Consider the following 22369-nt stretch of genomic DNA (forward strand, 5'->3'; position numbering starts at 1 on the left):
GTTTTGTATCACTACTCCTATTATTAACCAATTCTTAAAGGACAAGTTCTCCATTTAATAAACAATGTTTGTAAAGCAGACTCCTAACACTTCAAAGATTTATTAACAAATTAAGAAATATAACAGCTAAAATACTTATAGGAATTACAGTTCTCAATTAATTCCGTGATTAGTACTCCAATGTCTGTTATTTTACAGTGATTTTTAAAGAATGTTAAAGCAAGCTGATCATACAGCCCCAGTTAATTACATCATTTACAAGTGAGAGAGACCATAAGGAGAGTTTTAGCGAACCGACAAAGGAAGTATCAAATATTTGCAGTTCTAATACCCTTAGATTTGTGGTTCTAGATTTGCAGTTTTACCCTGCAAATGATTGAAGACAGTTGCAAGGTCTGAGCCAAAGCCAACTCACAAACATGATTAGAACAAAGTAGCTGAAAATAAGATCTTCACTCATCCTTACCATCCTCAAACTCTAAAAATGCTTCTCCCACCCCTTGGCTGCAAGGCATCTAAGTAAGGACCACATCTATTACATTGATTTCCAAAGAGGAAGACAATACACTCCCCAAGTATCACGAGACAGTGATACGGGTTAAGAGGAAAAGAAAGCCCTTCAATAACATTCAAATGAATGGCAGTTTCCTTTGCCATCTAAGACACACTGAAAATTTAGTGTCTACTCTTCTAAACAAGGATTGATAGCTCTTGCGCAGTATATCTTCACCAGCAGTCTTTTTTTTCTCCAACATCTCTCACCAGTAACGCATCTCTTATTTCCCTTCAACTGAAAACATGAACAGCCCTGCATGGAAAATTAAGCCCTGCAAAACATAATGAGAAACTTTCCCACAGCTGCAGGGAACCTGAGGGATTGCTCATTAAGAATTAGACTTCAAACTATATTGATATGGTCAACACCACAGGGAAGAAGCATCTGTCTCAAGAGTGGCAAAGACCACTGATATTTCTGTTTTGTCCTTCCTCATCATGGCCCATTCCTAGGACCACTTGAATATTATTTTAACAACGTGCTGCTATTGCAAATAACCAGTGTAATAGCCATGGCTTTTATTTCTCTTGCTCTTTTCTTATTGCATTATAATGTGCAACACAGTTGTGGCATCTGGTCTTTATCTAATATAGGTCTCGTATTTCTCTGGGGAGCTTTTTGTGGGCTGTGATACATGGGGGGCATGTACTTATTCAGCAGATCCTCCTCCACCAGACCCCTGCTGCATTCCTCCATATCATCGTCCCAAGGTAGATGCCACGTATTTCATGGTCCCTGCAGGTCCTGTTTCCCCATTTGTAATAAGTTAAATGCAACAGTCTTTGAATTCAGAGAAGCCTCTCATATTTTTCTTTTCAATCCTGTAACAAAGTCCTACTTTCAAATATGGATTAAAAAGCTAACAGAACCTACAGCATTATTGGTGGAAAACTTGCTTCCACTTGAAGATTCCTCTTATAAATTTCAAATTACATACCCAGTTTAAACAAGTTTGTGTTCAGTACTTCTGTCATCATCCGAGTTAATAACATTCATTCTTCAGTACATGTGAATAACCAAGACAGCAAAGATTAAAAGGGAAAGTCAATAGCTAAAACAACTGGTTTGGCAGCTGCACGGAAGAAAACAGGAGTGGCTCAACCACTAAATTCTCACACACCAGTCTGGGAATGCCCTGCAGAGGACTAGTTAGGACACACTACTGGCTGGTGTGTGGGAAACCTAAGTACAAGATTGTTTCAACATGAGAGGTACATTTGAATGCTCTTCAAAGCAATTGTGAAAGCTATGTAAAACCCACTCGATTCTATTTGGAAGGTTATTGGGAAATGGCAAAGTACTTATAGCTGCGTGGTTTTGCTTCTGTTGTCATTGCTTGAAATGCCAGAGCTTGCAACTAAGCTGAAAAATCTCAGAAATCCTTTCGATACTTGAAAAACTTACCAAATGCATCCCAGATACTATTTATTGCACTGTGATCACCCCACTGCGTGATGAAACGTGAAGATGAAAAGTGAAAAAAAAATACTCTTAAGTGAAAGAATTACACTATCTCCATAACTAGAAAATATAACTACAATGAAAAATGGCACAATATTGTGGTTTGCAGGTTCCTGAGTTGTGGTAGCGGGAGGGGGGTATGGGGAACGTTGCTGCTACTGCTGGAAAGCATCTGATATACAATGCTGTCATTAAGCCTCAATATAACTGATGTAAATATTTAATTTTATTTTTTTTTTTTACCAATTCATTCTACGCAATGCGACTCTAACATCTTTTCTATAGGGAAATAGGTAAAAAGGAAATTACCGCTTTTACCTAGATGTAATCTGGCTTACTTTACTCTTTCCAAAACAATGGTTCCCTTCCCTTTCTGTAACAGCAGAACCTGGAAAAACATTTTAATCACTTCTGTGACACTTGGACTAGTACTTCTGTGACACTTCGACTTATTTTTCCTGAACTAGTAAGAAATTCACATCATACTGAAGAATAAAACCACCTGAATTTCATCTGCTTTCAAGCCTCAACAAGAAATTTCATACAACTCTACCCGTCTGAAATGACCTTGCGAAGTCTAGAGCCTTACTGATATATTTCTTAGCTCAGACTGAATCGGCAAGAATAGACCCACTCACAGATACCTTGAAGACTAAAAAAATGTAATTTGTTCCTGTGCACGTACAAGATAAACATAATTTGTGAAAGCATTCATGTGTATAAGATTTCCCAAGGCTTCATGTGACACAAGTTCATAAAACATATTTGTGCCTGATGGTATGTATTTTATATCACCACCACTCACCTCTCTTCTCTTACCATGAATTTTCATTAAGGGAAGAATGTTTAAACACATAAGGAGAGTTTTAGTAGTAGCTGATTTGGTGAAGGTGATCTTGAGTTAGAAGTATTTTTGCCCCATTAAGACTATTGTACTAACGACACCGTGAAAAGACAGTGATATCATGTACCACTTTTGGAATGACATTCTTGCTGATGGTGGCTGCTAAAAAGTGTCCCAGGAGCTAAATTTCACATTAATTATTCAAGCAAGGGGATTTGGAATAGGAGTTTAAAAAAAAAATAATACAAAACCTTTTAGATGAATACATTTTAGAGTTATTAATTTAGTAATACCAGAACCCCTTTCTTTTTATTTTGCAGTCTTTTGTAAGGAGTTGTCCTTATTTAGGTGTCATGTTAAAAACCATTATCAACAGACAAGGAGATATTATAAAGGCATGGCTGCTGTTAGCACCAGGTTTTGATCCGACGACTCAGTCTGTAATGCAAAGAATTCAGGGAAAATACAACTTACTCCAAAGACAAAGTCATGCTGGGTTTTAGACCTCTGGGTGAATAGGGAATATATATCCACACTGGATTCCCAAAACCTTCCATATGAAATTCTCACTGATTGTAAAAAGGAAGCCTTAATACAAAAGAGAGATAGTCTATAGGGTTCCCAACCAATACACTCAAATGATGTAATTGCATATGTCTATGTTTTCTACTGATCACTGAAAAAAGGGTCCATTTTGTTCTCACATCTGGGAGCCAATTAAGCCACATTCAAGACAGTACAAACTGCTGTGACATACAAAATCTAGGACCGACAAAACCTTGAAGACTTTGGAATCCGTTCACACTGAGAAAAGTCAGTGTAAAGTTTCTTTTTTTAAAAAAAAAAATAAAACCTACTGTTAAATTTGTATTATACAACTGTACCATGTGCCCACTGCTGAACGATGAAAACTGGCAAATGCTCGGTACTTCTGCAAACTTCATCAATATGGATTTATTTTTAAGACATCGTCTTCTCATACTATTTCCTACTTTCAACCTCATATTCAGTCTTACAATTTTGAAACACCCATCTTATTGCACCATGGGCATCCCTAAGTCACGAGAAAAGGAAGTAACCCAAAACAGACAAAACCCAAAGGTCTTTCAAATGGACAGGTTTTGTAATTCTTCTTGCAGAGATGCTACTACAAAAATGACAATCTATAAGATAGAAATTGGTTAGATAAAGGGTGCGAGAAATGCAGGATTAAAAGGCCTAGTACAGAGTAAGAAATATTATCTTTGGGTACCCTGTTGGTGCTTATCACCTGCATTTTACAAAACCTCATGTCATTCCTCATGTGAAGGGAACTGTTTCTTAGAGACATTCATTTTAAGAAGCCTCCCTTAAATAAGACTGCTCTCTTGAGAAGCTAAATTAAAGATAAATGTAATGTATTTCAAAAGAATAATTTTTTTTTAAAAAATCACCTTATGGCATCTAATAGGTTTTTACCTGTAAGAAAAAGTTGGTAAACTGAGGTTCGCATAGACACAAAATTTGCCCACTTGTAGGCATCTCCCCCTCCCCACACACAACTCTCTCCAGCTTCTCTATTTACAGAAGTAGCCTCGTGACTTGAAATTAGATTTGGTGTTCCACCTTGAGCTGTAGGGAAAGATTATGGTACACCTGCAACGAAGCTCATAATGCAATTTCTCACCTAGTTAATGAGGAATAAAAATTGATCAAAAGAGGTAAATCATTCTTATTTTTAAAAGTAAGGCTTCCACAGACTCCTGATACAATAAAGTAGAAGTCCTGCTGCATCATTATGGCCAAGCTTTCTAATCACAGGTCTTCAAAACACTGAATAGGGCACTTAACAGCCCCTTCACCACCACAAATCATGGATTACTGAGATTTTCTAAGAAAAACCTGTTTTCTCTCAGAAAGCACTGGTTCTTTAAAAAAAAATATCAAACCAAGAAGTTTCACAGAAATGCATTCTAAAAATCTCATTTTAAGGTTTCATACTCTGGGGAAGCTGCTCAAGTTTCCCATGTGAGCACTGTAATGCTCGAGCACTCAGCTCTTCAGGTGGGTGCTCTCTCCCTTCACTTTCTGTCATCTTGTGAGAGAAAAAAAGTGGGGAGTGGCAAGGAGCAAGAGGGAAACATTTCCTGAGCACCTCTAATTACAAGCGCTGCTATCCTCGGAGAGGTTTAATTGGCCTGATTCTTATTTTAGCTGACTCAGTTCACTCATATTTAACAATTACTGAAACACATTACACTGTTGGTCTTGAAATTATTTTTAGACACCGTTAGAAGCCTGGCCTTAGCGAAAATTCTTAATTTAATTTGTCATGAACAGAGTAATGAACACACTCAAAGAAAGGCTCAGTACTGACAAAAACAGAGGAGAAAAGCAAAAGCTCATCAAGTCACAGACTAAGAACCAAAAGCTCATACAAAACTCCTGACGACGAGGAGATGCTCAGCAAACACCGATCAGGCAGCTCAGATTTGCGGTGTCACTTTTGCAATATTTTAAGGCTACTACATATCATCAGGTTGGGAAGAAATTGTGAATCTGAGCTAATACCAACTGTTTAGTGGTATATTCCATTCCTTCCAGGCTCCTTCTCTACAACACTGGATAAATCCAAATCAACAGTGCCAAGTTGTACTGTAAACCATTTCTAAGAGAAATGATGTAGGCTTTGAAGCATCGGGCATGGCCAACATGTACCAACTCCAGCGAAGGTACTTAAACATACACATAGAAAACCTTCTCCTAAATGCAACAAAGCCAGCCTTCTAAATACAGGTGCAAGTAAGCTATTCTCTAAAAGCTGTGACTGCTACAGAGAACTAGCTATATACACATAAGCTTTACCTTCATCTGCATAAAGATGATAACCTCTATCGTAAAGGCCACAGATGGAAGAATGAGGCAGAAAATAAATATCAGAAAGCACAAAGCTCTACACAGCATCCCAAAATGCTATACTTCACATGAGTTTTAGGAAAACGCTTATTTATAGTAAAAGGTTTGTGTGCTGTAAAACACTGCTATAATGGACAAGTGGTGGAACTGAATGTTATAATGCTGAAAAATTCTAACAGAGGCAGCCTTTTGGTCTAATTAGATTCAATACATTAGTAGAAATATTAGGATTTAGTTTCCTGCTCTCAAATTTAGTACTAAAATCTAGAGGCAGATAGAAAACATGTACATGGCATTGTCAGAAAAAAGTTCTACCTTCACAGTCCTGGAGATTTGAGGTTTATTTAATTGAATTTAAAAAAACCCACACTACTTTAAGCTACAGAGGCATCCTGAATCACTTTAGGAAAAAACATCAAACTTTCCAATATATGACTAAGATTTTTACAAATTACTCACACATGTTGCACAATGAAAACATCTATTAAATAAAAAAAAAAGATTTCATCATAAGAATTAAAAATTTGGGTTGGAAGGTTCTTTCAAAAGAAGAATTAAAATGAAAATATGAATATCAGAAGAAAAATAAACCCCTAAACTTCTCAGTTCTCAGATATTCATCTTCCAGTTTTATTTTGAGATAAAGCTCCAGTACAAATTTATAAAAATTGGACATTTATCATTTGTCCAAACATTTATGACATTCACTGGCAAGGCAGGTTATAATCTAAGTCCAGAGCTCCCATTGCATTTCGCCAATCTTGACTCTCAAATGGCAGAAAAATACTAAAACCTGAATTTGCATAGACTATGTGGAAGTTGGACCAATTTCTTGGTGATAAGTGAATGATACAAATGCAGTAAATTGGATTCAGGCCTGCATGTAGTTAGACTATGACTGATCTTATCTCTAGTTTGCGTCTTAGACTGAGAACTGATGATGTAAAAACATCACGAAGTTTGTGAAGTAAGGTTTCACTTGATAACACTGATAGGTTTTTTTGAACCTGTAATTTTCCTGCTGCTTTCCCTCTATATCCTTATTGTCAGCCTTTTTTTTTTTATTATGTTGTATTTAATTGTATTGATCAAATCATATAGTGGTTTTTTTCCTTCCATTAATGTTATTTCAGATGCTCCAAAGTGAAAAATAAACCCCCCTGACTTTTCTAAGCCTAGTGGTTTTCTCTTAACATGCGTGAATAAAACAACTGAGAATATTGTTGTATTGTGCATGAAATTCCACTGGAGCTGAATGGGTGAGATTTCTCACCGCCGTACTTTATTGCATATAAGGCAGCATTTAGTCTCTCGTTGGATGGAGATAGCTGAAGTGACAGCACACGGAAAGTACAGGGGACACATCTCCGCCCCGAACACATGCTTGTCAGTAACATTAACTGTGCGAACAAAGAGGCTGTATTGGAGGGATGTGTGCTCAGGGAAGAAGGGAGGAGAATGGAAGAGGGAAAAAGCCAAAGCAAAGTGTCAAGGATACAGACAAAATCAGCCCACACAGAAAGTGCAGTTTAGTTAAGCACACTGAGAGACAGTTTGAACTATGAGCAAAGAAATTCTGCTTAAATTCTCCAAAAACTAGAAGAAATATTGCACATTATTTATTACATACACAAGACATTTCACAGGATTTAAAAAAAAAAAATATTCCCTTTAGAAAACTCTCAAATTTTGATTTTTGATCAAACCAGATGAAAATACTTACTTAGCCTTTGTTACCTAGGGATTTTCTGAAAAACTCAAATAAAATCAAAACTTCTAAATGAATTAACAGGCAGAGTTACACGAATCTCTAACCAAGGCAAGAAAAGCCAGAAGCTGCATTATACAACATTACAATTAATCATTAATACAGAGGAACATTTAATATATTTCCTTTGAAGTTTGGCCGTATGGGAAAATACTAGTGATAGAAAGCCTCAGGTAATCGCAGCTAGCAGGTGGTTTAGCCCGAGGAGCTGGAATCAGGAAGACCTTTGTATTTTCATTATTATTTCTTTGTAAGAGATCAGAAGACAACATCTTGAGTTAATGCGATGTAACTTCAAAGTACAGGTATGGCTATGCCAAGGAGGAAAAACAGTGCGGAGAACCTCAACGACTGACAGCAGATACAGCAGCACCTTCCAAATGATGAGAGGTTGGAGTCATTGGCCAGGAGGGTGGTATTACAGGAAAGCTCTCAGGAGGCAAAGACAGTTAAGCCCCAAAACACAAGGTGATTAAACAAACTATTTTCTCACATGAATAATGCTACTTCTCTGTACATGCCTGGAAAATACTCCTAAGTTTTATATCATCTGAAGTGTTTTCTAGAACATTGTGCTGGTTTTGGCTGGGACACAGTTAATTTTCTTCCCAGTAGCTGGTATGGGGCTGTGTTCTGGATCTGTGCTGCAAACAGTGTCGATAACCCAGGGATGTTTTCGTCACTGCTGAGCAGTGCTTACACAGAGCCAAGGCCTTTGCTGCCTCCCACCCCACCCCACCCGCGAGTAGCTGGGGGTGCCCAAGGAGTTGGGAGGGGACACAGCTGGGACAGCTGACCCCAACTGACCTAAGGGATATTCCATACCATATGACATCATGCTCGGCATATAAAGCTGGGGGAAGAAGGGCGGGTACGTTCAGAGTGATGGTGTTTGTCTTCCCAAGCAACCGTTAGCCCTGATGGAGCCCTGCTGTCCTGGAGATGGCTGAACACCTGCGCGCCCAAGGGAAGGGGTGAATAAATTCCTTCTTTTGCTTTGCTTGTGTGTGCGGCTTTTGCTTTATATATTAAACTCTGTTTATCTCAATCCATGAGTTTTCTTATTTTTACTCTTCTGATTCTCTCCCCCATCCTGCTGTGGCAGGGAGTGAGCAAGCGGCTGCATGGCGCTTAGTTGCCGGCTGGGATTAAACCACAACAAAAATCATGAATGGTTGTGACTAATACATATATTTTAAAGTAATTTTAGGATTTGGGAATTGATTGAAAGAGTTATTCTTATAAAATGAGTTAGCGAAGACCACATGACACAAGACACAAAGATTTCTTGAAATTTTCGTTGAAAAACATATTTCTGTTCTTCCAGAAAAGTGAGCTACTGCATGAATGACAAAGGAGCTCTCAGCTAATGAGGGAAATGATCTGACTGAATTTCCAAGAAGGCCTTACCATAGCTTATATGAAGTATTTCATTAATATTTATCTCTGTGTCAAAACTCTGACAACCATTGTTATTTCTTCAGCTTCTAGTTACAAAGTAAATTCTTTCAAACAGTACCATGCTCGGAAAAAAAAAATCCCACGCAGGCCGTGATGTGTCATAAATTAAAACAAATTCTTGTATGTACTTCCGTGTATCATTTTCACATTTAAGGAGAAGTTCTTGTCTTTCACTGAGAGGAAATTCTCAGAAATTTGATGTTTCTTGATACTCCAGCCAACTTTCTCTGGCAGCAAAAGTGCAGTCCATCCCCAGCAACAAGTGCGCAGTGCACACATCTAAGGGGCAACATCAAGAGATTAAGTAGAATGTTTAAATATTTCATTAAATTAACTTTTTTCTGCTTGCAGGCATTTCAGCGGTACAGCCGCTGAAATTTAGAAACTAATACCAATGCTTATCCAATTTTAATTTGACTGATGTGATGAAAGAAAAAAAGTATAATTTATCACGCAACAGATTTACTTTCCTACAATCGTGTGGTCTATTCTCTTCCCTTCGTCCAAGCACCCTTTGGTTAAGTTAAGGAGCATTGTAATTCAGCCACTCTACTTGAAGCTGCTGCAGCGATACCTGGTGAAGCACAGTTGCCAGAAGTGGTGCTGCTGGGATTGTGTCAAAAATTGAATCAGAGGTTGTACAGATGCTCTTTTTAATGTCTGTCTTCTGGGGTGCAGTGACCCAGCAGCAGTCAACCACCTTAGATAATTTTCATGTATGTAACAGCAAAAAAACCCCAAAGGGATGAACAAAAAATGCCACACACAACCCATACCAAAGAGTTAAGGGCAAATAGCTATTTGAAATCTGGCTGTCTGGATTAAATTTGTCTTTTACAGATTTTTTTCAAATTAAAATGGTGGGCCACTGGATATTGCTGGCAGTGCTCAGCACAATACAAGACCAAACCAAAAAAGCACCGGAATTTCTGTGGACAGAAGACGACTGGTATGTTAGTTCGACCTCTATTGCTAACAACCAGGAACATGCCTGTCAACCCACCAGAAAGTATAATATCTAGTTAGTCAATCCTATACAGTTCCTGATAGTTAGAATCATAGACTCTTTAAGGTTGGAATAGACCTCTAAGATCATCAGGTCCACCCATCAACCCAACACCACCATATCTACTAAACCATGTCCCAAAGTGCCACCTCTACATGTTTTTTGAACACCTCCAGGGATGGTGACTCCACCACCTCTCTGGGCAGCCTGTTTCCATGCCTGACCACTCTTTCAGTGAAGAAATATAATATATGTAGTTCAATGATCTGCAAGTGATCTGGCCTTCATATGAGGAAGTCTGCAGTGGTACTAAGATGTAGTCATGTCTGAGACCCCATAGTGAAATTCAAGAGAAATACCAGGATACTTGCAGGAATAACAGCTGACAGGTAATCTTTAAAAATAAATCTAGATTTCATCCAAAGAACCACACATCTGAAATATATGCAAAAAATTTCAACAACTAATTTTACAAGACAAACAAGCACAATACCAATGACAGAACAGAATAAAAACCTGAACGACTTCTATAGCATGTGATCCGCAGAGAGCATCTGGAACACTTCAGGATTCCTCTGCAAGTGGATTACCAATTACTGTTTCGTGAAGTTCCCTACTAGTTCTACTATCAATCTCTTCTTTTGCTTCTTTGCATTCTTCCTTTACTCTTTCTAGTAGAGGTAGCTATCTATCTACATATAGCTAACACACACAAAATCACAAAAGCGCTACGGTAGGTCAACAATGCTTTTTCCTCATGCTGTGTATAAAAGCAGAGCCCCTTTTATTCACAATAGCATTACAAAGCAATCCCGCATTTAGTTACTTTCTTACCAGTACTTTTGTCATTATAACTTCAGACATGCTGGCTGATGCTATCGGCTTTAAAGATCCTGTTCCCCAGGTTGTCTGTGTGCAGTTTATAAATATGCTTTGGATTATATTGATTTACTAATTGACCAAAACACTGGATTATACACTCTGCTGGACAGTTTACACGTTAAACAAAGTAATTGATAAAGAGAGGGTGCTCGTTGGGCTGATTTTTCTAGGATTTAATCTTTTCTAGGAACGTACATCATTTCAAGTCAGTCCTTAACAGCACAAAGAAATAACATGAAAGAAACGAAACAGGGGAAAACAGCCTTTTGAAATCGTTATTTGCTACTGGAGGAAGGTTGGCAGAAGCAGCAGCAGGAGCAGGGACGTGACTGGCAATGGAGACCTGATCAATGCTTGCTATCGTGTAATCAATGGAGATTCATTAGGTAACACCTTCAGCAGCCTAACAGAGGTGCCCTGCAGTGTTCTCCCCAGGGAACTGGGAAGCAAGCACCCTATCTATCAAATCCTTGGAAAGAGCAGTTTATCTTCCATCCCATTGAATATACATCTGTTATTAATCGATAGCTGTTAGAATTTGTGTCCCTTCTCCTCCCATTTTTACAAGAGCTGGCAATGTTCCTGTGACTGAAATAACCCAATTAATCTTCCAAATAGAAAGACAATCCTTTTTTTTTTTTTTTTTTTTTTGACAGGCAGATGTTTGACAGTTGATCTGAACAGCCTGAGGATACTGAGATGGAGCAAATACAAAATAAAAAAGCACATACAATATCATAATACAGCGATGTAAATAGTTCATTGCTCCACCTGCTGTTGGGCTCCTTTTCCTCTACAAATCACATATTCTCTAGTGCTAATGCTCAACACAAAGACATGCACCTGTAGACACCCTCATCACATAAACCCATTTTATTAAAAAGTCTGGACTAAAAATGTACCAATTTGAAGCCAAATCAAGAGACAGAGCACTGATTTACCTCTTAAGCCTCTTTGCATTGGGACCTAAAAGTACAAAATGCAAATCAACAAGGATTACCACACAGGCTTACGTGCATCTTTGAAGATCTGTATTGCCCAGAAAATAATAAAAAATAATAAAAATCTATGCTACTATACAGCCATTTCTTAGTTGGATGAGTATTTAAAGAACAAATTGCTATTCCTGCCAGAAGGCCGTATTCAAATTATTCCTATACATTTTGTAGGGGAAAACCTAAAGCAGTCTGACTTTGCTTTTCCTCTAAGCCCTTTCAATTCTCTTCTGCAGCACATGGGTTCACCTCACGAGCATATAATTGTGTGCCGCAAGGCAGGCATTTGCTGAGCGCGCAGCCCCGCTGTACATCAGCACAGTAACGCTGTTCAACGTGAATTTTCACCTGTAACTTGGTCCAAAGCACCGCAGTAGAAAGAGGGAAAGAACACGTGTCACCAGGCAAGCACTCCTCCCACCTGGTACACACCGTGCCACCTAACTCAGGATGCTCCCATCCTCTGCAGCACCCAATTATCATCCTTAAGCACTCTCAGAGATCAAACACATTAAATTTCTGTGGTCAAAGGTGCAAGTTTAGGTGAACAACAGTAGTAACTCCAATCGTCAAATTACATGTTCCACTGTGGCTAATGAAGTCTGCATTTCATTAATCTTTTCAGTAGGCCACCTCTAACCAAATGTTTGATTAGAAAGGAGCTGTGCTTCAGGTTGTGGTATGAAGGTATTAATACAAATAGATGATGTACTGTAAGATACACTGTAAAACTGCTTATGAATATAATGGCTCAGCTGCTGACAGCTGTTAAATGGTAGAAGGTCAAAAGGGCTTCTCTGAATTTTCAGCAGTAAAAATAAGAGGAGATCCTGAATTTAATACAGCATTTTGGCATTTTAAATAATAATATATCCTTTTATACTAAAATTTTTCTCCTTTAAATTATCTTCCATAGTAATTTTTCATTAAAAAACCTATTTGTACAATCATATAGATAGTTTACTAAGTGTATGTGCTAGATATCCTAATAGTTAATACTCTGCACATCAAATTTTTTGGGCCTCTATTATCAACCAAATCCTCTCTGAACTTGGTACATACCCCTCAATATCAGCAAAATACTGACACTAACACAAGCAGCACCACTGTTCCATCTTAAAGCTGTCATCCCATCCCTAGGCCTTGCAGTCCTATTCTGATCTACATTTAGCTCTATGTTTTTAGCTTTTCAGCTATGATTCAGAGGTATGAGAACAGTTGTAAAATCCCAGGACTATACGCAAATAAAAGCCCTGTAAGACAGTAGGTTCATGACCCTTAGATCTACGTTATCTCAGCTTTTAGCCATCGGTTTGATTCTAATCTCAATTCTACACTCCACATATTTGCATCGCAAATCTTCGACAGATGCCCACCATAATATTCAGTCCACAAAAGCTTATTCTTAAACGCTCAACTCTTGTGCTCACAGCACACATTAACCCAAAATCAGCTTCAGATTCTTGGCTCCAAATTTATTAAGTATGGTAAACAAGACAGCTAACCTCTGTTTGCAACCATTTACAGCTTTTGGACAATGATTTCAGGTATGTCAGTTGTTATAAGCACAAGTTATTTGGCTATTTTTAAATATGTCTAGCAATATGTCTCTTATTATACTAGCCTTGTAAATAAATCAATACTACCAAATTATTCCCATTTTCCGATTATTCAGGGGAATCCATTGTACTTACTAATATCACTCCAGAAACAGAATATGCCCTTCCTTTTAATGCCTGTGAACCTCCTTATGAAAAGAGGAGTTTATGCACTTTAATCTAAAACTGACTAGCAGCCAATTCAGACATCAAGAGCATCCCTTTTGCAGTACATTATGTTCAAACATAAATTCAATTTTTCCCATGCTTCACCCTTCAAAAACACTATGGCTCCATCCAAAATAGTAATTTTGTTAGAAAAATATTACTTTTATAGTTAAGTATGAAATGACAGTTGCTGTTAAATCCTCTGAAATCCTGCCTACCTCCATATTATAAAGCACTTCCTACTCTAGTATTGCATTTTTAATTATAACAACCACACAACATACCATACTACTTTTCTATACATTTGTACAGAATGAAAACTTCACTTTCTCATTCCAGCAAAGTAATACATATAAGAAGCACGTTTAAGTGGCATTTGCAATATTCAACCAGATGAATGCCCTAGAGAAAGTGTACATTTATCTCTTCAGCAAAACCCCTTATAAATATAATCATTGTTATGAGTTTCAGGAAGAAGGGTAATATGGCGGGGGGCGGGGGGGGGGTGGTTCTGCAGAATTTGTTCCATTTGTTGGCAACATAAACTGTCTCTTGAATTTGTTTTTCCCATTTGTCAAAACCAGCCATGATTCTTGTTGTGGTTTAAATCCACAAGTACTTCTCTAAATTCTCTTAAAATTGATATCTTTTCCATTGCCACTGATTATCACGTCTCTGGCTAATGGTCTGTTTGTTTTTCTTTTCTTACTGTCTACAAAAAAAAAAAATCTGCCTGATCCAAAGAACCTCAAGGCAGTTCACAACTTATGACCTTGCACAAGGGAAAAAACAAACCACACAGACAGCCAACACTTTCCTGCAGTCTAAGGAACCACGTACAACACGGAGGGATACCTACCTCTGTCACTCCTCCTCCTCTCTTTGCTGTCACTGCCCCTCATCATCAGGCATGGCAACACCTTCCCTTTCCATCCATCCTACATCCACATATTTTTACATTTATCACCACAGTATAAGAGCATTCTGCCACACTTTTCAGTGGCAGTAGGTCTGCTTCACCTGTTTCTTCTTTGATCCAGTAAGCTACTGAAATACCAATCAAGTAGATGAAAAACAGAATACTGATTTTAGCTATCATCTCTAAACTTAATGTTGGGTCAACTTCTCCACTTCTCCCACTGACAGATCACAGACTTTACTATAAGGATGGCAAGAAAAAAAGGAAATCCTCATTTGAGTTCTAGCTTTTAGGTCTGACTCTTTTGAATAAAATTTGTCATCTACAGAGAAGGGTTTTTCTAATATGTAAAATCATACATTCTGTTTAATAGGCCAAAAGTATGTTTTCTGGATAGGCTCCAAATGCATTTCAGATTGACAGCTATTAACAGTCTGGATCTTCCTCTTGGAGGCCAATAACAAGAACATTTTTCCAATAAAGCTTTGGAGATTGTTCTTCGGAGAAATACTCACCGTTCATCCAAAAGATGGTAGAAATTATGAAGGTGTGAACATTTGCCATGAACCGACAGGATTTATCCTCTCAAGAGACCTTGCTGAAATTGTAGAATAATTAAAAGCTCATGGCTTTTGATTAAGAGATCACCAAAAGGAAACTGAGGCGTTCTTAACAGAAAAACAACTGGGGTAAGAAAAATAGGGACTGAAAGGAAAGCAAACCATTGCTGTTAAAGGAGGTCTACAGAGGAGAAATCAATGTTCTCACTGGGAGAAGAGGAATGTCATGAAAGTAAATTCTCCAGATAAATGTCTTCTAAAAGAGAAAGCAAACCATAATATATTTATAAAGATCCATACTTTATGAATACATTTATCTCCCCACTCTGATAATGCTGTTTGGAAGTGCACGCTACAAAGCACAGAGATATGGGAAGCGCAGTTTTGAAGTGTACATAATAAGCATTTACCACCTAAAATAACATGAGTTGCAGGAAACTGAGTTTTGTTTCTTTAGCTGCCTGTATTTATAACATAGTGCCCTAAGTCCTACCCTCTGTGGGAGAGCTCTCAGCATCTCCTTGCTTTTAGAAAAGTGAGGATTAAAATTGATGGGGCTGCATGAGGCCCCACACTAATAACTTATTCCTTCTTATATATGGTCTTAGATCTCACTGTAAAAAGCAATTCTGATTGCAACTAGCTTGAAGAGACAAGAAAAGTTAGTTAGGTGAAGTGGAAACCACCATGGGAATGGATGCAAGCAATGTCAGACCAATGTAATTGTCACTTTTACAAAATCTTTAGAGGATCCCATAATGGTCCAAGTCTGAACACAGGTGGCTGGATTTGAAAGTGTCTCCCAAAATGAGATTCTGGTAGCTGAGGAGGAAGGGAATGGAGGAGATTTCTGAGCTGGGACAAATTGATTTCTTTCATATGGACAGTCTATACTTAAAGACCAAATAATTCTGTATGAAATGCTACATGCCTAATTTTAAAATATATTTCTTCCTTTCTATGGAGATGCACTCTGCAGAATATTTTAGATCCTATGTACAGACCAACAAACCCAAACCCCATGTAGTTTTGTCCGTGCTTCATTCCTCAATTGAAAATTTATTTTTTTTTTTTATTCTTAATTCCTGAATTCATTAGGCAGATTCGACAAACAGTTTAATGTCTTACCAAGTCTTATTAGTGAAGGTCATTTTGCACTATTAAATACAAAATCTAGTAGTCAAAGTCTTCACATGCTTAAAGAGTTACTCACTAAAATTATTGAATAACAGCAATTGTGAGTGTTTCCTAGAAAAAAAACAAAAAACAAAAAACAAAAAACAAACACACTCTTGGAAAATTAAAAACTGCCTTTATCTTTGCAACTGCAATTCCAAGCTGTAACAAACTGAACCAAATTTTACAATTGGTTACTCATGACTGATTGGAAAGTCCATATTGCAGAACTATTGAATAAAGACATTGTGTGTTCCAGCTGGACTAAATCTAATCCAAAATAGGAGCAGCTCTACTGGTACCAACTGGCCCCACTGTCGGGAATATCGTCAGTTCCTGAGAAGTTCAGAGCACGACTCTCACGCAAAAGTTGTTTCACATGACGAGCCATGGGGCTGTGTTTGGTGAAGGAGCTACAGTTTGTTCAAAACCTGTAGTGGTGGGAGGAAACAAGTCAGCTGGCACTTCCAGCACTTACGCGTCTGATTTGCCCTCAAATCAATCTGTGTGACCTTCAATGTACGTAGTCTTGACAAAACTGCTTGCAGAGCTCCCTCCGTATCTCTGTTCTCCCAAGCAGGCAGCTGTATGCTTCATGCCTAGAGGAAAGGTGTTAGAACATGCCTTATAGCAGGCACAGTTCACAACACTTGGGTGTTTTCCCCCACCCCCCAATTCCAGATAAAGATAATGAATTTTATTTTTGTAAAGGAGATGAACGATACGAAGCCTTGCCTCCGCATTTCAAATTACGCTGACCCCACAACCTCTCTGCTCCTGTCTTATGCAGGAACTGCTAATCCTGCTACGACGTGCTGAGCTCAGACGATTTTGCAGTTTGGACAACTAACCACAAGAGACTGGGATGAAAAAAGGCCTCATCCCTGTACTAATTATCTACTTATGAACCATTGGTTCTTTGCATTCAGCAAACCTCAAATTACTGCAGTTTACTTGCTTATTGAGACACCTTATGGTCAATTTGTGGAAGTCAAGGCAGATATGTCAAGGATAGAAAACAAAGATCTTTTTTAAGCCCAGAGATGGATGCTCTGAAATATAGGTACATAAAATCACCGAGTTCTAGACATACATACCTGGACTTTTTGACTTTCTTCTGGAAAATAATCCCTGCTTTGAACGGCAATGAGGCCAATCATTTTTATTGTTGAAGGATTTGGAACCATTAAGGCATTTGCTATTCTTGCTGCTCTCATTTTTAGTCTTTAGCTTCTGGTGTGCCAGAAGAAATTCAATCATCTTGTCCTCCTAGACAAAATTATACCTACCTCTCTGTAGATGTGGGCCACATTTTGACTGGAGTCCCAAGCCATCACTCTTTAAACTAATCACATTAACAGCATCAGGCTTTCATCTTGTAAAATTTATGTTTCAGACCTTATCAAAACATGTCCTACTGGTCACCAGACATTGGCAGAGAGCTAGCTGATTATGTCCAGAAAGCAGCTGACAATAACACCCAGGCTTCACCTACCTAAAGCTGTCAAAGTGTGAGGTTAAGCAAAGGTAATTGTATATGCACTCAGCTACTATATGTTCCCAGAGGACTATTGGATGTATGGGGGTGGGAGGCACTCAGCCCCCTCTCTCCGGGGTACCAAGTCTGTATTTCATTTTAGGAGTGCACTCAATCAAGAACCACCTCCAGTATAAGATGAAAATGAGAACTGTCCCCTCAGATGCAGGATTCGGGGCACACGCCAGTGCTTACACAGCCAGGTATGACAAGGATGCGGGGTCCCATCCTTTGGAGCCGGATTGCTCAGCTCGTCTTTCTCCAGAACTATCCTGGGAGCCACAGACTAGTCACTAGAGGCAGAAGATAAGACCAGCACATTGAACACAGGACGCAAATAAGCTCACTCTATCACTCTGGACAAAACAACAGCAGGCAGTTTTCATGCTCACGCACAATCTGGACTCGTCCTGCTCGCAGGCCCTTTGCAGACCCACCACCGCCGCAGCTGACCTCCGCTTCCCAGGGAGAGGCGACAGCGTCCACTAGAGTACCAGCTTTACAGAGATCTCGGCACGACCATTCCTCCTCCACGTTCCTTGGCTTCGCCAGCAGGTCTGAAGAGGTTAATTTCTGCAGCTTAAGGGCAGCTCTAACCTACGTATTGACAATTTACAGATGTTTTGCTCACCTAATTTGTTCCACTATTCACAAAAACATGCAGTTGCCTTAGCAACTACTACATTACATTTTATCTCCGAGCTGCAGAGCTTTCTCTTTTCTAAAAACAAACCCCACAAGCCTACTGATACTGCATGTAATCTTTGATATTAGTTCTAGCCATTTCAGGAAACACAAAAATAGGCACAAGTGTAATGAAAATAAGGGTCTTTTTTCTAAATTCTATTTAAGTTTTGCATTTACGAACAGATTTTCTTTGTAGATTTGTTTTCATTTGACTCTTTTGTATGTTTGTTATTCTTCCATGGGTTACAATTTGCATAAAGGAAATTAAGAGGACAAGGAGGAAGACTGGGTTTGATATAAGGAGCCTGCTGGAATCTGGGTAGAAGATATATTAGAGAATGTGCATCTCAAAAGAAAAAAAACAACTCGGGAATCAAGGAAATATCTGAAAACCGCTGCAAGAAGAAACCAATGCCTTTAGGCCACTGATTTCAAAGTGTCCTTGCTCAATGGACTCCTAGAATGAAAAAATATCAATTTTTAAATGGTAAATCAACAGAATACAAGTTTTTCTAAAGTGAGAGACATCATCTTCTATGAAGATATCTAGAAAAAAAGAAAATATTCTCAGTTGTTTATGTACCAGCATTACTCCTAGGTGCCACTGCTTCCTGCGCTACGTCAGGATTTGCATTCAATTGAAATAAATGTGTTTTGAAAGGCATGTTGCCATCATATAATGTGAAATGACACGGAGACTTGTAAACAAACGTTGAGTAACCTGGTATCTTCACACGGGCTGCTACATGATGTACCAGCCTCAGATCTAGACATGGCTTCCACGTCTTGAAACGTTCACATGTTGCTACCTAATGCTGCATTGTACAGGGCTGATGGGAGCGAAAAGAACAGTTTCTTCTTCAAAAGGAATACATTCTGGGACTTACTTTTTTTGTTTTACTTAAATCAACAGAAAATCACAGATTTTCTCAGAGCTGTGAAAAACTATGAACTATCTTTAGGGACTGACTACAGTTAGTGAACTTGTTGAGTCTTCTGATTTCAGCAAGTAACTGATTTAGGTCCATAGATTAGTGCTTAGATTCAATTTCTAATAAATTATTTTAACTACCTTCGAAATTAGGAGTGATCTTAAATACTGTCTTGAGTTAATACTTTAATGAAATAATTTCTGCAAAGGTCTTGTACAACATCTGTGTTATATCCTCTTATAGCTGTGACATAATGTTTGATTTTCAGCTACCTGCTCTAGAACGGCCATTTGTGCATATTTGAATACACTAGAGAATCCAGGTTCTGCTTTTTGCAAAATTTAGGTACCTTTCAAAGGCTAATTTTCCCATTAAAGGTGGCTAAAATAAAAAGCAGCTGGACAGAGAATTTTTCTGGTCTTTCTTTTTAACAGGAAGTTAAATCTTTAATCAAAAAAGCACAGCATCTTTTAAAAGCAATAAAACTTTGTAGGAAGCCAAAGTGCAATCTAAACTTAAAATTTTAATTGCAGTTAATTAAAGTGTTGGTAGGGAAGTAATCAGCTGTTAGTAATTCATCTGCCCGCAAATGCAACTGAGGATGGGTCTGGGCACTTAAGTTCTAACTCAGGGATTTCCAGTTTTATTGACCCTTGAATTTTTTACTCCTGCCAGTTCAGACTCCTGTACAGTGAGCGTAGGCCAGCTGACACAAGTTTTGTATTCCTTCGTTACCCTCATGGATCCTTAGAAGAGTCCACTGAGTCTTTGAGTCTGTGGCCACCAGGTTGAAAACATCTCTGCTAGCTTTCAGCCACTGCCTCATCTCTACTTATATTCCTTTCTACTTTCTCCCCTATGAGGACCTATCTATCTGAAGCTCAGCAGGATGCTGCTCTGAACCTCTTTTTTTCTATACTGCTAAAGAAAGTCACTGATGCTGACCAGTAATAATTACCTCCACAGTTCAGCACATAGGTTTTTCTGTAGCCCTCAGACTATTTCTGAAACCACAGCTACACTTGAATGACGGTTTATAAATATTGGGGTTTTTAACAGCTAAGACTGTGACCAACTGTGACCTTTCCATCTTAAATACATGCCTGCCTATACCCACTGTCCTATTCTGTCCTTGAACACCACAATTTGCTCTGATCATAGATTTTAGAGGAAGAAACAAAATTCCTGTCCGCTGGTATCTACTACAAATTGTGTAATACACTTTCTATCGTTATCCATTAACTCACCCTGTGACCATATACAATGCTCTATGCTTACCACCGATGTGAAATAAATAACTATATAAAGCAATAATACGGCTTTGTTAAATAATCCTTTACTTGCCTCCCTTTCAACAAGGGAGATGCAGAACGAAACATATCCAGTTACTTGGTTACTTTCTGTATTAACATTTATTTAACTTACTGAAAAATTTAATGTTGTTAAAAGGTATTAGGAAAGCACGGTAATGGCAATACAGCATTAAAATGCGTCAGTACTTCTTGTTACAGCCTTTCTCTTACGCTGCCTAGCAGATGGAGCAAACCTCCCCTCCTCCACCTTTCCAAAACAGTGCTAGAGCTTTGATTAGCACCCTTAAAAATGCTATCATATTCGAGTTCAGTAATGGAAGAGTTTCAGTGTTGTGGGAAAAGATTCACAATGCATGTGACGACTTGTCTAGGTTGCACACAGATACGACTAACACATATAAAATGACTTACAGGAAAATGATATGAATTAATATACTATTGTAATTTATGCCACTCATTTCCTTTGCATAATGCTGTACCATACCATCCATTAAAATTCATAAAAACAATTCATTGCTTTTTTAAGTTCTACATATTTATGAGCACTCATTTGAAATGAAAATTGTTTTCTTATTGACACATTCTTCCACCTTGACAAAAAAGGCAAAATTTTGAGCACTAAAGGCTAATGACTTCAATATTTTTTGCTGATACTAATCATACTTGGAATGCCACAAAAGTGGAGAGACATTTACCCAAATCCAAAATACAGCAATCAAGTAATTAAAACACCTAACCCAAAGCCAATAAGTGATATTCCAAGCAGCAAACGTGGTGATGTAATTGTAACTGGTTTAGCACCTTTGCCTATAAAGAATATTTGAATAGCAAAATAAAAATTAATGGCAGCCCCAGCTGTTATCATAAACAGAAACAGTAATTCCATTTTAAAAGAAAGCAGACGTATTTTCTTAGGTTCAGAATGCACGTAGCATTTTCTGTAACATCCGCATTCGCTTTATTTAGAGCAAGCAACTTTCTTTACACTACGGTATGAGATATGCCCATTTAATGAAGAATCAGAAAGCAACTTAAAATGCCTGAACTTCACAAACCACTATGAGACTTCAACAGACTGGTAAACATTGAGCAAAAAAACTCCCCACCACCATGCAAAATAAACACAAAATAAAGAAAATTTCAACATAAATCATGATTCTCCATGTTCACATGGAAAGACATGAAAGGCACAGGAGCACCCTGACAGGGTAAATTACTTGCATTCATATTTACATTTATCTGATTATATCCAGCGTGATTCCTGGGTATGTAGGGTATGTCTTTCCTGTTCTTCATTACATGAACGCGACAAGAGAAGATGGGTGCTGGGAATGTAGTTTTGAAGACAGCACACCAACGCTCAACCCTTTTTTTTTCCAGGTAACCAGGATGGAGAGGGGGAAGAAAAAAAAAAAAGGAAGAGAGGAGGCACCAACAACCACCTGAAATATGAAATCAGTACTTTTATAAAAGTGTTTTAAAGAACAGAATAGCTAATTTCTCATCAACTCCTTGAATGGAAATAGCAAGTTTGGCTGGCTCTCAAGATTTTAAACCACCACTGGTGCTCATTACCATTCCCCTCCAGCACCAGCTTTGCAACTGTATTTT

At 38.2% G+C, this 22369-nt stretch overlaps 1 protein-coding gene across 8 annotated transcripts in view; it reads right to left on the bottom strand.

Annotated features, from left to right (window-relative positions):
* The window catches only part of NAALADL2 (N-acetylated alpha-linked acidic dipeptidase like 2), a 488624-nt gene that overhangs the window by 334327 nt on the left and 131928 nt on the right, over window positions 1-22369 (bottom strand). The gene's annotated exons all lie outside the window — the stretch shown is intronic.

This window comes from Balearica regulorum, chromosome 9, assembly GCF_011004875.1.
Source record: "Balearica regulorum gibbericeps isolate bBalReg1 chromosome 9, bBalReg1.pri, whole genome shotgun sequence".
NCBI lineage: Eukaryota > Metazoa > Chordata > Aves > Gruiformes > Gruidae > Balearica > Balearica regulorum.